We start from the raw sequence: 14,672 nt of genomic DNA, 5'->3' as shown, positions 1-14,672 counted from the left end.
TAATAGCAGCCGAGATTGATTGATTGAATTGCTTCAAGTTTGTACAGGCGCTTCTGCAGACAATCGCTGTTACAATTCCCATACCAGGGGCTCTTGTTAGCACGAGCCGCAAACAAAAAAAGAGAAAGAAGAAAACCAGATCTTGGAATTTTCTCCGCTGGCGTAGGTTACAAAATAGGCCGTCCTAGTCCCGATCAGGTGATGGACTGTTTTCCCATGTATTTATACTTCTTTTGGGCAACAATAGGTCTTTGGCAGCAAGCGGGGGCAGCCACCTTCTATCATACCCATGCGGCGGAGTTGCGGTCTAGCAACATGGCAGCTCCCCACGATGACCAGGGCACCCAATACAATTTTGCAACTAGCTGCCTCATACTGTGCCGGGACCTGATTCATTAACTTGATACGGTAAGTTTCCGCAGGCCGAACAAGGATTAATCTCCAGCTTTTAGTTCTCTGGCTGCGGTGGGTGTCAAACATATTCTGATGGTTCTGCCCCGTGCACACCCCGATAGTTAAACATTTGCAACCATGAGCGGATAAGCCCGGGCGCCCTTTTTTTTGGGAAAACTCCCACAGGGTATTACAAGCTCCTGTGCGAGAAGAAGCAGCGAGATGGACGACTAGTGACAAAGAGACATACAGTGTAGCAGCATGAACGATTTGCGGCAAGAAAAAAAAGAATAGAGAAGCCGAAGCGGGGCGCGGCGGCGCCGCAGGACTAACGAGCACAGTTTAGCAGATTGACGTGTAGCCTCCAGCAAACGCTGGGCCACGCCCTCCCCGCAACGCATATCGACCGGTTGTTGATATCCCCTCCTCATGTCGCTAAGGCGTCTAACGTTTCAGTCTTTAAAAATTCTACTGAAACACAATGTCGGCATATTCAGCCTGTTGGCGCGGGTAATAATCTCTGAAAGGGGCAGCCTCGGATCTCACCATTGTGGGCATTCAGTACGCGGAGAGCGGGTCACATGAACAGAAAATCAGGATGGCCGACAGATGCTGCAGATCATGCAAGGCTAGGATCTTGGGATAATCTGGGTGATTTCGTAAGATGTGGGGATCGGGGGTGCCAGGTAGTTAAAAGACTTGAGGGAGTACAATCGTTGCCGAAGTTTGTAGCATGCACCATCTAGGTATCTCTCAAAAACGCACGTCGTCTGAAGTACCGTGTGAGATGCAGTACTTTCAGACCTCTTAAGTTCCCCCCCTTGGGATTCTTGCTGGATATTATGTAGGGGTCTTTCTGCTAAACACAAAGGAAAAAAATGCATCAACCCGGAGAATATATTGCTGAAAGGTTTGCCCTCGTATTATGATTTGGCCTCTTCTTAATCTATTTGAAATAGGTACGCAAGATTCAGCGATCGGTAGGTTGGCCCTAGAGGTTAGTCTTCTTGCCCTGAGTGTCGGGCTAGCATTGGATACCCAGCAGTCTAAAACGATCTTTCCACCATAGGGGGAACAAATGGGGATAGTTGCCAGTAGCCATGTAAAAGAAGGGGATGTGTAAAGGTACTTAATACGCTTTAAAGCCTGTCTGATTTTATGGTCGAAGAACATGAATTCATTCACGGTTGCCCTGATGCCACGCTAAGCCCCAGAATCACCAACTTACGTCAAACCAGCAATTTCAGCGGCATGAAAGGGATGGTCTCTATTGTTCCAAAGTGTCAAGACTAGCGTTGCACCCCAATCAAATCGCATCTTCAGACGTAAAAAAATTCCGGTGAGTGTTTATAAAGGACGATCTCCCTTGCCCATCCCTAAATGCTCTTTAACAATTTCATTGTGATGGATTTACTCAGAAACATTTCTAGTCAACTCTGCGACATAAGACTTCTTATCAATGTCTCGAAGTGATTTCATTTTTGGCAATCCAGAGTGCTGTATCTATTGGGGGTTAAAACCTCCATTTCCTGGTATTGATCGTAAATATAAAGCTGGGCAAATTTCGGACGATGGCCATCAATTGGTAGGAGAGAGCCCATTATGTGATGATTCTGTCCATTGATCCTAAAAACATACGGACCCGATCTCTTATTAATTTCTGTATCTATTTTTGCACCTATTGAGGTAAATGCAAAAAGAGAGTTGTATACTCTAATATTTTCTCTAAATTTTCGGGTTTCACTGCTGCCTTCACATCTTAATAATCTTTCTAATAAATGTGGTGTTTCAGACAGTAATGGCAAATATACTCGGCCTTCTTGGCAGCATAGTGAAAATCTCGGGGTACGTTCGTTCCGAGATTTATAAATTCTCTCATTATACCATAGCAAAGCTCTGCACGATTGACATTCAAAATTTTGGAATCCAAGATGCAATTGGTTAGCGAGATGCGACGGGATATTAGGAGGTTCTGGTGTCCTCCCAACATTGATAATGTCTGTATTTCTACTAACTTGATGCATATATTCAGTAGATTGAGCCAGCCCTTTATCTCTTTGTCGAGCAAGAATAATCTTCCGACGTTTTCTATTTTCTTGACTGCTCGAGGCAACATCCATGAAATTATGCCCGGAAATCACTGCTGTGGAGGTTTGGGAAAAACAAACTGCTAAGTTGGTTATTTTAAATATTTTACAGCTCATTTTTATGCATTTGCAAATAAGAATTTGACCAAATAATGGTATAAAAAAGCAGATAAAATAATTTATTTCAAATGTAAGGGTTAATGGGAAAAACTTACCAGACTAAGAAGGCAAACCAAATAAAAGAGCTATATAAATTTTCATATGACGATTCACGGGGTAAAAAAAAGCTAGACAAAGCTATGCAAAATGTAACGTATAGAAATTACCGTAAGTGGGGTACGAATTGAACCACGAAGAATAGGAATAGCTGGAAGAGGCTGTCGACCAATAGTTTTTTACTGGAGGTAAACGTGTCCAACCACCAAAGGCAAAACAATATATATTAAATAATTCCCGAAAAAGAAGCTAACTAAACTTCGGCTTGTATGAATCCAATGTTTTCTTCTGCTCCAAAGAAAAGCTATAACATAGAAAGTATTAGTAAGGTACTCTACAGATTCTCACACAAACGTATATATCTAACTTTTTTTTTACATTTGAATGAATTCTTGATGATTTTATTTTTCTATAATAAATTAGAATATAAAAAGTATATCTTTTTGAAAAAAAAATATATTACATTGGAAATAGTTATTAATTTTTAGAGACCAAGTTAAACAATTGCAAGGTACATAATTGGATATTTAAATCTACAGAGTACAAACGCACTGAGCAGTTATTCGAAACAAACGTATATATCGAATTTTTTTTTACATTTGGATGAATTCTTGGTGATTTTCTTTTTCTATAATAAATTAGAATCTAAAAAGTATATCTTTTTGGAAAAGAAAATATATTACATTGGAAATAGCTATTAATTTTTAGAGCCCAAGTTAAACAATTGTAAGCTAAATAATTGGATATTTAAATTTACAGAGTACAAACGTACTGAGCAGTCATTCGACAAGATTTAATAGTTTCACCCTTTTTTACTTATGTTTTTTTTCCTTGATTGCGCTATGCAGTACATGATCTCAACTAATATTGAGATTTATACAAAGGCACAACAAATATGTCAATGAAATCTATCAATATATACTTGGAAAGGAACAAAAACCAAAATGTTAATATTAAATACGCAATCTCCAGGAAGGACCTAAGAAAATGTGGGCGCAATTTCCATAAATATCCACTTAAAAAAGAGGGGAAAACAAAAGAGTAATATTCAATATATGATTTTCACTAATATAAGCTATTATTTAAGAAACTGTTACGCGTATATATAAAATAGTAGGGAACATATTATATAAATTATAGTAAACCATAAAAAAATGGAGGTTAATAATTGCAAATTTTAATTTTTAGCTAGCAAACATACAGGGCAATAATTTTTCCGGATACATTTCCTTCTGCATCATTTTTTGTAAGTTTTATACACAGTGAATGTCTAATATATCTTTTTGCTGCAAAGTAAAAACTATCCACTATAGGTTTTTATTGCAGGAACTTTTGAGGGCATTTACAAAATAATATGAAAAAATTTATACAAATTATAATAAGCCGTCACAAAATAAAGTTAAATAATTGCAGGAACAAATCCTGAAAGATTTAAACACAGGGAATACCTAATATATCTTTCATCTGCAACACCAAATGCATTACATTGGTAATAACTATGGGATTATCAATTTGATAGTTATACAAATGACAAACCATCAAAAAATGGAGGTAAATAATTACAAACTATATTTGTTTCTGCATCAATTTATGTAAATTTTATAGGGCTAATATATTTTTCAAATGCGAAACCAAATTTATCCATTGCAGGATTACAGATTTAATTTTCTAGATCAAATGCAGGTTGAGTTTTTTTTTCCCCAGATGTATATGTTTTCTAAACAATTCCTTAAAGATTTGCACAAAGGAAAGACATAATATACCTTTCTTCTGCAAAACCAAATGCACTACATTGGGAATCACTATAGGAACGTCATTTTGACGAAAACAAATATGTATAATATATAATATGTATGTATTATATATAATATGTTCAATGTAATTTAAAAAGTTAGGGATATGATGCTGGCTCAACTTTAGCAAATATACGGATGGACAACAAATTGCATGCTGTCCAAAAAAACTTTTCAGACTTCAAGCATACAAATTAGGAGATTCCCCTAGTTCATTTAGGCAGTAATATTAGATACTATTTCACAAAAGATAGAGGCTTTATGTTATCTTTTTGCTGCAAAATAAAAACTACCCACTACAGGTTTTTATTGCAGGAACTATTGAGGGCATTTACAAAATAATTTGAAAACATGTATACAAATTATAATAAGCCATCACAAAGTAAAGCTAAATAATTGCAGGAACAAATCCTAAAAAATTTAAACACAGGAAAGACCTAATATATTTGTCATCAGCAACACCAAATGCATTACATTGGGAATCACTATGGGATTATTATTTTGACAGTTATACAAATTAAAAACCATAAAAAAGGGAGGTACATAATTACAATTATTTTTTTTTAGCCGTCAAATATACAGGCCAATCAACTTTATAGGGCTAATATATTTTGCTACTGCAAAACCAAATTTATCCGTTGCAGGATTGCAGATCTAATTTTCTAGATCAAACACAGATTAAGTTTTTGTTTTCCAGATGTATATGTTTTTGTTTTTCAGATGCATATGTTCCCTGAACAATTCCTTCAAGATTTGCACAAAGGGAAGACGTAATATACATTTCTTCTGCAAAACCAAATGCACTATATTGGGAATCACTATAGGAGCACCATTTTGATGCTAACAAATTTGTATAATATATAATATGCTCAGTGTAATTTAAAAAGTTAGGGATATGATGTGGGCTCAACAGTAGTAAATATACGGGGTAAATAAAAACTATATTTCGTAAGGTGTGCTCTAAGAAAGGTGATTCATATAGATTATAATGAGGCTAAGCTATAGAACAATAGGAAAGATGATTCATATTTGAGGATCCTGTTGGCTATTTTTCCAGTCTGCATATTCTTTTGAGGATTCTTTGGATTCTGTTTCTTTTTTCATTTGTCATGGTCTATTATAGTTTTTTTATTGAGTAGAATAGAACCGTCTTGAAGATTTTGTTCCCNAAAGCTAAATAATTGCAGGAACAAATCCTAAAAAATTTAAACACAGGAAAGACCTAATATATTTGTCATCAGCAACACCAAATGCATTACATTGGGAATCACTATGGGATTATTATTTTGACAGTTATACAAATTAAAAACCATAAAAAAGGGAGGTACATAATTACAATTATTTTTTTTTAGCCGTCAAATATACAGGCCAATCAACTTTATAGGGCTAATATATTTTGCTACTGCAAAACCAAATTTATCCGTTGCAGGATTGCAGATCTAATTTTCTAGATCAAACACAGATTAAGTTTTTGTTTTCCAGATGTATATGTTTTTGTTTTTCAGATGCATATGTTCCCTGAACAATTCCTTCAAGATTTGCACAAAGGGAAGACGTAATATACATTTCTTCTGCAAAACCAAATGCACTATATTGGGAATCACTATAGGAGCACCATTTTGATGCTAACAAATTTGTATAATATATAATATGCTCAGTGTAATTTAAAAAGTTAGGGATATGATGTGGGCTCAACAGTAGTAAATATACGGGGTAAATAAAAACTATATTTCGTAAGGTGTGCTCTAAGAAAGGTGATTCATATAGATTATAATGAGGCTAAGCTATAGAACAATAGGAAAGATGATTCATATTTGAGGATCCTGTTGGCTATTTTTCCAGTCTGCATATTCTTTTGAGGATTCTTTGGATTCTGTTTCTTTTTTCATTTGTCATGGTCTATTATAGTTTTTTTATTGAGTAGAATAGAACCGTCTTGAAGATTTTGTTCCCGTGCTCATACTCTATAAAAGAAATTTGAAAAAAGAATCTAAATTAAACCCAAATTCTTTCTCTAAAGTGAATTAAAATTGCAATTATTCATGCATGAATTCCAGTTTGATCTAATTTATGCAACTTTACACTGACATATGATAAGGCACAAATTTTCTATACACAATTGCATTAGAACAGCACAATCCCATACACACACACAAAAAAAGGAAGGCCTTACGTTCTGGAACGCAAAAAAGCGTAAATAAATGCATACCACCTATAAATCATCATAATAGCTAGAAATCGTAGCAGATAGTGTACACGGAAATGACAAGAAAGAGTTCTTTGGGAAATCATTGTTCGAAGCAAATATTTTCTATGCTTTCCTCAGCTTGCCATCAACGCCTCACAAAAGAACCAGAAAATAGAAAGTGACAGTAGGAAAAATATTCTTCAAAAAAGCAGGAAATGAAAATACTATAATAGACTATGCTGAATGAATGAAAAAATATAATCCAAAGAATCGCCAAAAGAATATGCATGCAAAAAAAATCCGAGGAAGAATTCAATTCAAATGCCGACAGACAAACGAAGAAAAGTATTTAAAAAGGCAATGAGCAGGGAACAATCCAAACAGTTGTATAAATTCTGCTGTAAAATCAATTTAAAGAATCACCCAAAAAGGGAACAAAAAGGTAAGGCTCAGTTAAGTAGAATCGGCAACATTGTTCATAAGCACTCGGCAAGATTGGTCATAAGTATAGGGCAGTAGTAGGAGCAATAGATTACCGTACGAGGGAAATGTGCGCAACCGCCAAGGATAAGAATGGTAGGAAGCGGTTCCTGAGCAATAAATTACCACTGTAGGAAAATGTGTGCAATCAGCAAGGGTAAGACAATATGAAGCGGTTGCCTATGAGTAGGCCATCCAAACTTCCACTTGTTCAAAGTAAACATTTTCCACACATTTGTGGTTGCCGAGTAATAAATTACCGTTAGAGGGAAATGCGCGCGACCACCAAGGCTAAGACAATATGAAGCAGTTGCCTATGAGCAGGCCGTCCAAACCTCAACTTGTTCGAAGCAAATATTTTACGCACTTCTCTCAACTTATCATCATCGTCTCAAAGAAGAGCTAGAAAAAAGAAAGAAACAGGAAGGAAAATATTCTTCAACAAAACAGGGAATAAATTTTTAGCAGGAAAACAAAATTTTCAAGATGGTTCTATTATGCTCAATGAAAATACTATAATAGACCATGATAAATGAATAAAAAATAAAATCCAAAGAATCGTCAAAAGAATATGCAGATTGAAAATTTAGTCAAAACATCAGTTATGTAAGTTTAAATCATTATAACCTATACGAATCATCTTTCGTAGAGCAAAAATTTGCAAGAATTTTGTGGGATGGATGTAGCAGAACTCAAGCTATCATCTAAAACGAAATTCTTTATGAAGCAAAAGTACAAAATCACATGCTGATAGAGATTAAAAGCAATTTCAAATCCTAGTTGGTGGACAAAGAACTTAATCTGCAGACTTCCCAAAAGGAATGGTTAGAAAATAGCTGTCTCAAAATCACCATCATAGAAAGCACAATCATCAGATTAGCTGTAGCAACCAAAGTACAGAAAGCTCCAATTAACATAGTTTGAAGTGACAGATGGAGGCTTCAAGTTTTATCTAATCTGCTAGTAACAAAATCAAGAATTAAAGAAGATTGATTCTTACGTCCACTCAAATAAGTTCGTATTGTCAATTAAGAAAATGCTAGAACCAATGTAAATTCACATAATTGTTACATGCTTGTTTGTAAGAACTGAGATTTTTACAGTGCAAATAAACTCTCTGTTGATGATGTTTATGTGTGTAATTTAGTTACATAAGCACTCGTCAAGTTTCAGGAGAAAATAAGCTAGAATGGAGAAGTTACGCGATTATTAGTTTTCACTTAAAGTGAATAGTAACCCGGTTTTTCGATGAAGGCACGGAGTAGAGTTAGCTTTCGGCGCGTATCGGACTCCGTTCATAGCGATCCAATAGCTCGTTTTGATCGGTTCAGCTATTCTGGAACCAATGGCACTGACGNGGAATCCATATCACATCAACCAAGGGTTGGTCTTAACCCTATGGAACTGACCTCTCTAGGTCTAAGCATTTATCTCCTAGGTCCAATTGACTCTAGGTTCAACATCCTTTACACAACCTAAGTTATTACTTTAGGTTTATTGCTTTCACACTCTTGGCCTAGGTTTATTACACTAGGATCATCATTCTTTTCCAACTTAGGTTCACTTAACTCTAGGTTAAGCAGCTTTCATTTCACAACCTATGTTCTTTACATTAGGTTTAACATCACTCTTATTTAACCTATGTTCTTTACATTAGGTTCAACATCTCATTTATTTAACCTATGTCCTTGACACTAGGTTTAATGCCACTCGATCTATAGGTTTATTTATGTCCACCTACTCTTGTCCTTTTCTTAGCATTCTTACCATGTACTTGTATGTACTATTTTCAGATCATGCTCATCAATTATACTTTAGCATAGCATCATTTACTTTAATCATTCTATATCTCATTTTAACTTATATCATCAATATGCATTTCATTCTATGCATTATGCTTACATGCATTCACATAATTATCTAGCTTTATTCAACATGCTCATAATGCATTCTATTTAGCAATTACATCACACTATCATCATGCATTATTTAGCTACATGCATCATTTACATTTATATGCATCAACTTTAGCATCTACATCATATTATGCATTTCTACTTAGCATCAACTATACCGATCATCAACATGCATCAACATGAAAGTCTAATAATTAGACATAAAGGCGACCTAGTCGCTTCGGTAAACCAACCCACCTTAACACGCGTTCCGATTGCTCGTCGACACTTGCAATCGGCCTCCCGCGGCAACCGTTGCCCGGTTTGGCCCGAACTCTTGCGCGACTTAGCGAACGACCTCCAAATCGCGATCCGTCTTTTCCGGAAGTTATTCCTTGACTCCAAGGTGCTCCGGTTCCAATCTCATGATTTTAGACCTTTATTCCGCGTGCTGCGGCCATCTGTACCAAAACCGATTGTTTCGTCAATAACTTCGCGTACGGTCGTCGGATTGCCGAACCGAGCGCACCAACGCGTTCGTTAGGTCCCCAATTAGGTTTCTACAAGGCCAATTTGCCTTAGAAACACCCGGAGGCAAAAGCCCCAATTTCGGTGCCCTAACAATGCAATAATGAGATTTCTTGGGATTGATCTTGTTGCTAAGCATAATCAAGCTTAGAATCACCCAAGAAGCTCTCTAAACTTGTTTCCATCTCATTAGAATCATCCCTAGGGCATTTAGAACAAACCCTAGGATTCCACCATTAGAGCACTACGAAGAACAACATGGATTTCATGTGTTCTAGGTTCCTACAAGGTTCTAAAGCTTGTAGGGAGATCAAAATCAAAGATCTAGGGTTTAAAACCCAAACTCTAACCCTAGGTTTGCATCAATGGTGCAATCCATGGTTCAAAGCTTCAATATGAGCTAGAACCATCTTCTCCAACTCAAATGGGTTCCATTTGAACCACTCAAAAGCAACCAAAAACTCTAAACCCTAGAAATGCAATTTTAGGATTAGAGCTTACCTCCAAAAGAGCTCTAATGGCTCAAGGAAGATGAAGGAGAGGATGAAGATCTCCTTCTAGATCTTCTTCTCCATCTTCTCCAACTTCTTCTTCTCTTTTTCTTCTTCTCTTTCTCTTTTCTCTCTTTTCTTTCTTTCTTTCTTCTCCCTTCGGTTGGGCACGAACAGAGGGAGAGAGAGGGGGCTGTAGGAGTGGGAGAGAGAGTGAAAAAGCCCTCTCTAATACCCTCTCACATGTATTGTAACAATATCCCAAAAGGCCCCTCAGTTTTTCCAAAATCTGCAACTCAACCTGCAGTTTCGGGCTCCTTGTACCGGTACACGGTTTCTTATACCGGTACAAGGCCTGGCAGACAGCCAAACCGAGAGCTCGGTTTCTCGGTTTCGCAGGTCTTGTACCGGTACAAGAATCCTTGTTCCGGTACAAGGCCTGGCAGCTCCAAGCCTTGAACTTCGCTGGTTGTACCGGTACAACCATTGGTCTTGTACCGGTACAAGACATCCAGAATGTTGATTTTGGCTCCGTTTCGATCCTATTTCGCGTCGTTCGATGCCAAAACCCTTCCAACAGTAATGGAATGTTAATTGGGACTTGTCCATCCATCTTCTTCGCATACTTTAATCGTTTTAACTAAAGTTTGATAATTTCTTTCGAAACCTCGGGGGTTACACTATGTTTGTGACCTGGGGTTAGGTGAGAGTTGTTTCTGGTACCTACTGGTGGTAGGGAATTCAAATTTGAATTTGGATTAAAGGTTTTAGGGTTTATACATAGGTCTATGTGTAATTTGTGGATTAGTTGGAGAACAGATGGGTTTGGTCGCAAATCGGCAAGTAAATCGGATGAAACGAAATCGTAGTTTCATTGCCTTCATCGTGCTGAACGCGATGGTGCAATCCGTTCGGAAATCCGATGAACGAATTGCCGGATATTGCATGAAGTTCCAGTTACAGTAGCCGTAGCCGTTTTTCAGTCTAGTTCTTACTTTCTTTCAGTTTATTGCTACTGTATTCGGTATATCTATTGATTACCTTACATATCTCTTTCGTTTATTATTGTTGCTACTATATTTCTACTGACCAGTGTTGTTGTATAGCTCTTCCTGATCCGGTGAGTACTCCTCGCCTTCTTCGGCTTGCGGTACCCACTGGGAGGGGAGACATGTTTACATGTTCTCACCTCCCCCACTATTTTTCAGGTATCATGGGCGGTGAGGGTTGAGACGAGACGTGAGATACGTAGTGATCGATAGAGCTTCCGACTCAGGTTATTTTGGTTTAGTTATTACCCCTATTATTTCTGTTGATGTATAGTTTAGTTGGTTTATGTGGTTCAGTATTTCATTACGTTAAAATAAAAGAATTTCTGGATTTTGTAAAATAAAAGGTTTTCTACCCCTCGTGGTAGCGTTTTTAAAAGACAAAAGTTCCTATGTAGGGAACAATTTTCAAAAGGTTTTCTGTGGATTTTGTATCTTAGTATTTCAAAATCTGTTTCTGTGGTTGGAAACATTTTAACTGATAGATGTGGATTTATGTTTAATTATTGAATATATAAATGTGAACCTGTGATGTGAATGGTGTATGAATATATAATTGTTGGTTATTTGTATATTCATTTGGTTGTGGGTGTACCTGGGTTACTTCTTGTACTTGTGCGACGCCGTGCAAATACAGGGGAGACTCTGTCCGTGTGCACAGTGGATTCCCTGTATTTGTGGCGGATCTGGCATACTCTGGGGTCAGGTTTTTTTTTTAAAAAAAAATTCAGACGCTTTTTCGCTATCTTTTAAACTGAGAGGGACCCCGGGGCGTGACATTGTTTTTGTACATACTTTTTTTTTCCCAGTAGTAATCTTAGTAGGTAGAGCGTTTACCAAAGAAAGAAAAAAAACCAAAACTCTTGATTCAGCCCAAAGCAAGAATCAGAACAGCAAGAAGTGACCACCGAGTAGTACATTACCAGTGGAGGCAACACGTGCAATGCTCAGGAATATTAACAGCAAGAAGTGACTACCGAGTAGTAGATTACCAGCGGAGGCAAAGGTGTGTAACTACTAAGAGCAAGAACAGTAAGGAGCGGTTGCCTATGAGGATGCCGGCCAAATTTCCATCCATTCAAAAGTAACATTTCCCACACTTCCCTCGTTTTGAGGGAATGAGATATTCTTAGAATATCGGATTCAGAATTTATAATTTATTAGTGTAACTGTGTAAGAGAGGCTAGAGTGCCTTCTTCAAGTAATTAACCATTAAATATTGCTACATCAAACAACTTAATTTGGACCGGATTTTCATCAAATATGAAATATTCCTTTTTTTTTTTTTTCGGTATTATAAGCTAATGAGCTCTTGTAATTCAAGGCCGTTCATTTTGCTGTTGGTTCTATGTGGCTGCGGGGGCTAAAGTAAGAATGGTAGGAAATAGTTGCAGAACAGTTGATTACCATTGAAGAGAAATGTGTGCAATCGCTAAGGGCCACAATAGGAGGAAGTGGTTGCCTATGAGTAGACCATCCAAACTTCCACTCTGTCCAAACCGCAACTTGTTCGAAGTAAATATTTGCGGCACTCCCCTATACCTAGCATCATAGCTTTAAAGAAGAGCAAGAAAATAAAAAATGAGACAACAAAAAAAGTAAGAATGGTAGGAAATAGTTGCTGAGCAGTAGATTACCATTGAAGAGAAATGTGCACAATCGCTAAAGGCCACAATAGGAGAAAGCGGTTGCCTATGAGTAGGCCATCCAAACTTCCACTCTGTCCAAACAGCAACTCGTTCGAAGCCAATATTTGCGGCACTTCCCTCTACCTATCATCATAGCTTTAAAGAAGAGCAAGAAAATTAGCAAGAGACAGTAAGGAATAAATGAAACAAAGCAATGTTCGTAAAATAACAATATACCGAAGCAACGGAGACCATTAACATGCACCACATTTAACATAAATTCTGATGGTCTGCATACATTGTAGCAGTTCAGACATCAAGTAACCACCCAAATCATTATATGCTGAAATTTCACAAAAGATTTTGGACATTTTTTTTAGCTGGTAGATTCGTAGGATTCGTCACATAGAAAGTTCGCCTAAGAAGTAGGTAAGGAAGAATCAGGCCAAATAATTGTATAAATTATAATATAATGCCGCATGAAAAACGGGCGAGGGGGGGGGGGGGGGGGGTTGAGTAACAAAGGGAACAGCACAAACAAGTTTAAAAAAATGCAAGGAAAAGTAAGGCTCACTTAAGTAGATTCGCCAAAACCGCCCATAAGCACAGGGTAGCAATAAAATCAGCAGATTACTGCAGGCAGTAAATATGTGCAATGACCAGGGATAAGAGCAGATAGAAGTGGTCACCGAATAGTAGATTATCATTGGAGGAAAACTGTGTGCAACTACTAAGAATAAGAACAGTTAGAAGCGGTTGCCTTTGAGCAGGCCATCCAAACTTCCAACCATTTGCAACCAGCATTTTCCACACTTACCTTTAGTTGAAGAATAGAAACATCGGGGAAAAACAACAAGGGATAAATGAAACCAAGTAATATTAGTGTGAATCTCAATATGCAAGAAGTCCCAAGCTTTAAAGTAAACAGAAAAAATTACAAAACAAAATATGCGGATGTAAACTGACAGTGATCAGAGAACAGATACTGATAGAGAAGAGCATAAAAGAAATTTGACGCAAAGCGCTTGTCATCATTAGGTCTGATATATAGTCCGCATGTTCTATTTGTCCGAGAAAATTTGTAGGCAACACAGAACATCACCAAGTAAACATCTCTATATATAGTGTTTTTGTTAAACAACTATACTGTGTATTTAAAGAGGGAAAACAAATCTACTAATAATATACACGCTCAGAAGAGTCCCTACAGGATAAAATCGATCCAACTGAAAACATATGTTTTTTTACCTCCATAGGCACATGCTAAACCAAAGTAAGTAATGACAAAAGAAACAATTCAAACAATCTGAAAAAAATGTATAAAAAAATAAGGCTCAGTTAAGGAGGTTCGGCAACACCACTCATAAGCACTGAGTAGTAGCAGGAAAAGTAAGCTATTGTGGGAAGTAAATATGTGCAACGGGAGTGGTAGATTACCGTTGGAGGGAAATGTGTGTAAATACTAAGAATAAGAAAAGGCAGAAGCGGTTGCCTGAGTAGGCCGTCCAAACTTCCACCCATTCAAAAGCAACATTTTCCACATTTCTCTCTACATATCATCATAGCCTTAAAGAAGAATAGAAAAAGGGGGGAAAAATAGTAATGGATAAATGAAACCAAGTAAATAAGAAAAAAAATCAGGAAATGCAGAAACTTGGAAATGAAAATTGAACAAAAGTGTGACGCCCCAACTTCCCAGGGGTCCTGTGAATGGTGTTGTGGTTGTAACCTTTTGCTCTGATACCATTGGTTAGGTTGACCTATAGGAAGACCTACGGTGTATAGGCACGTGAGTGCGGGGTTTGGGCTTGTGTCCCGGTGTGTATTCGAGTTTGGTAAACTCGAGGTGCAGGGTTACTTCTTTTTCACGTGGCGGTGATGAGGGCTGAATCTGTGGTCGAACACGCTTTTGGCTTCATGCTTT

This window comes from Ananas comosus, linkage group 10 (assembly GCF_001540865.1).
Source record: "Ananas comosus cultivar F153 linkage group 10, ASM154086v1, whole genome shotgun sequence".
Classification (NCBI taxonomy): Eukaryota; Viridiplantae; Streptophyta; class Magnoliopsida; order Poales; family Bromeliaceae; genus Ananas; species Ananas comosus.
This window is presented reverse-complemented; position numbering follows the sequence as displayed.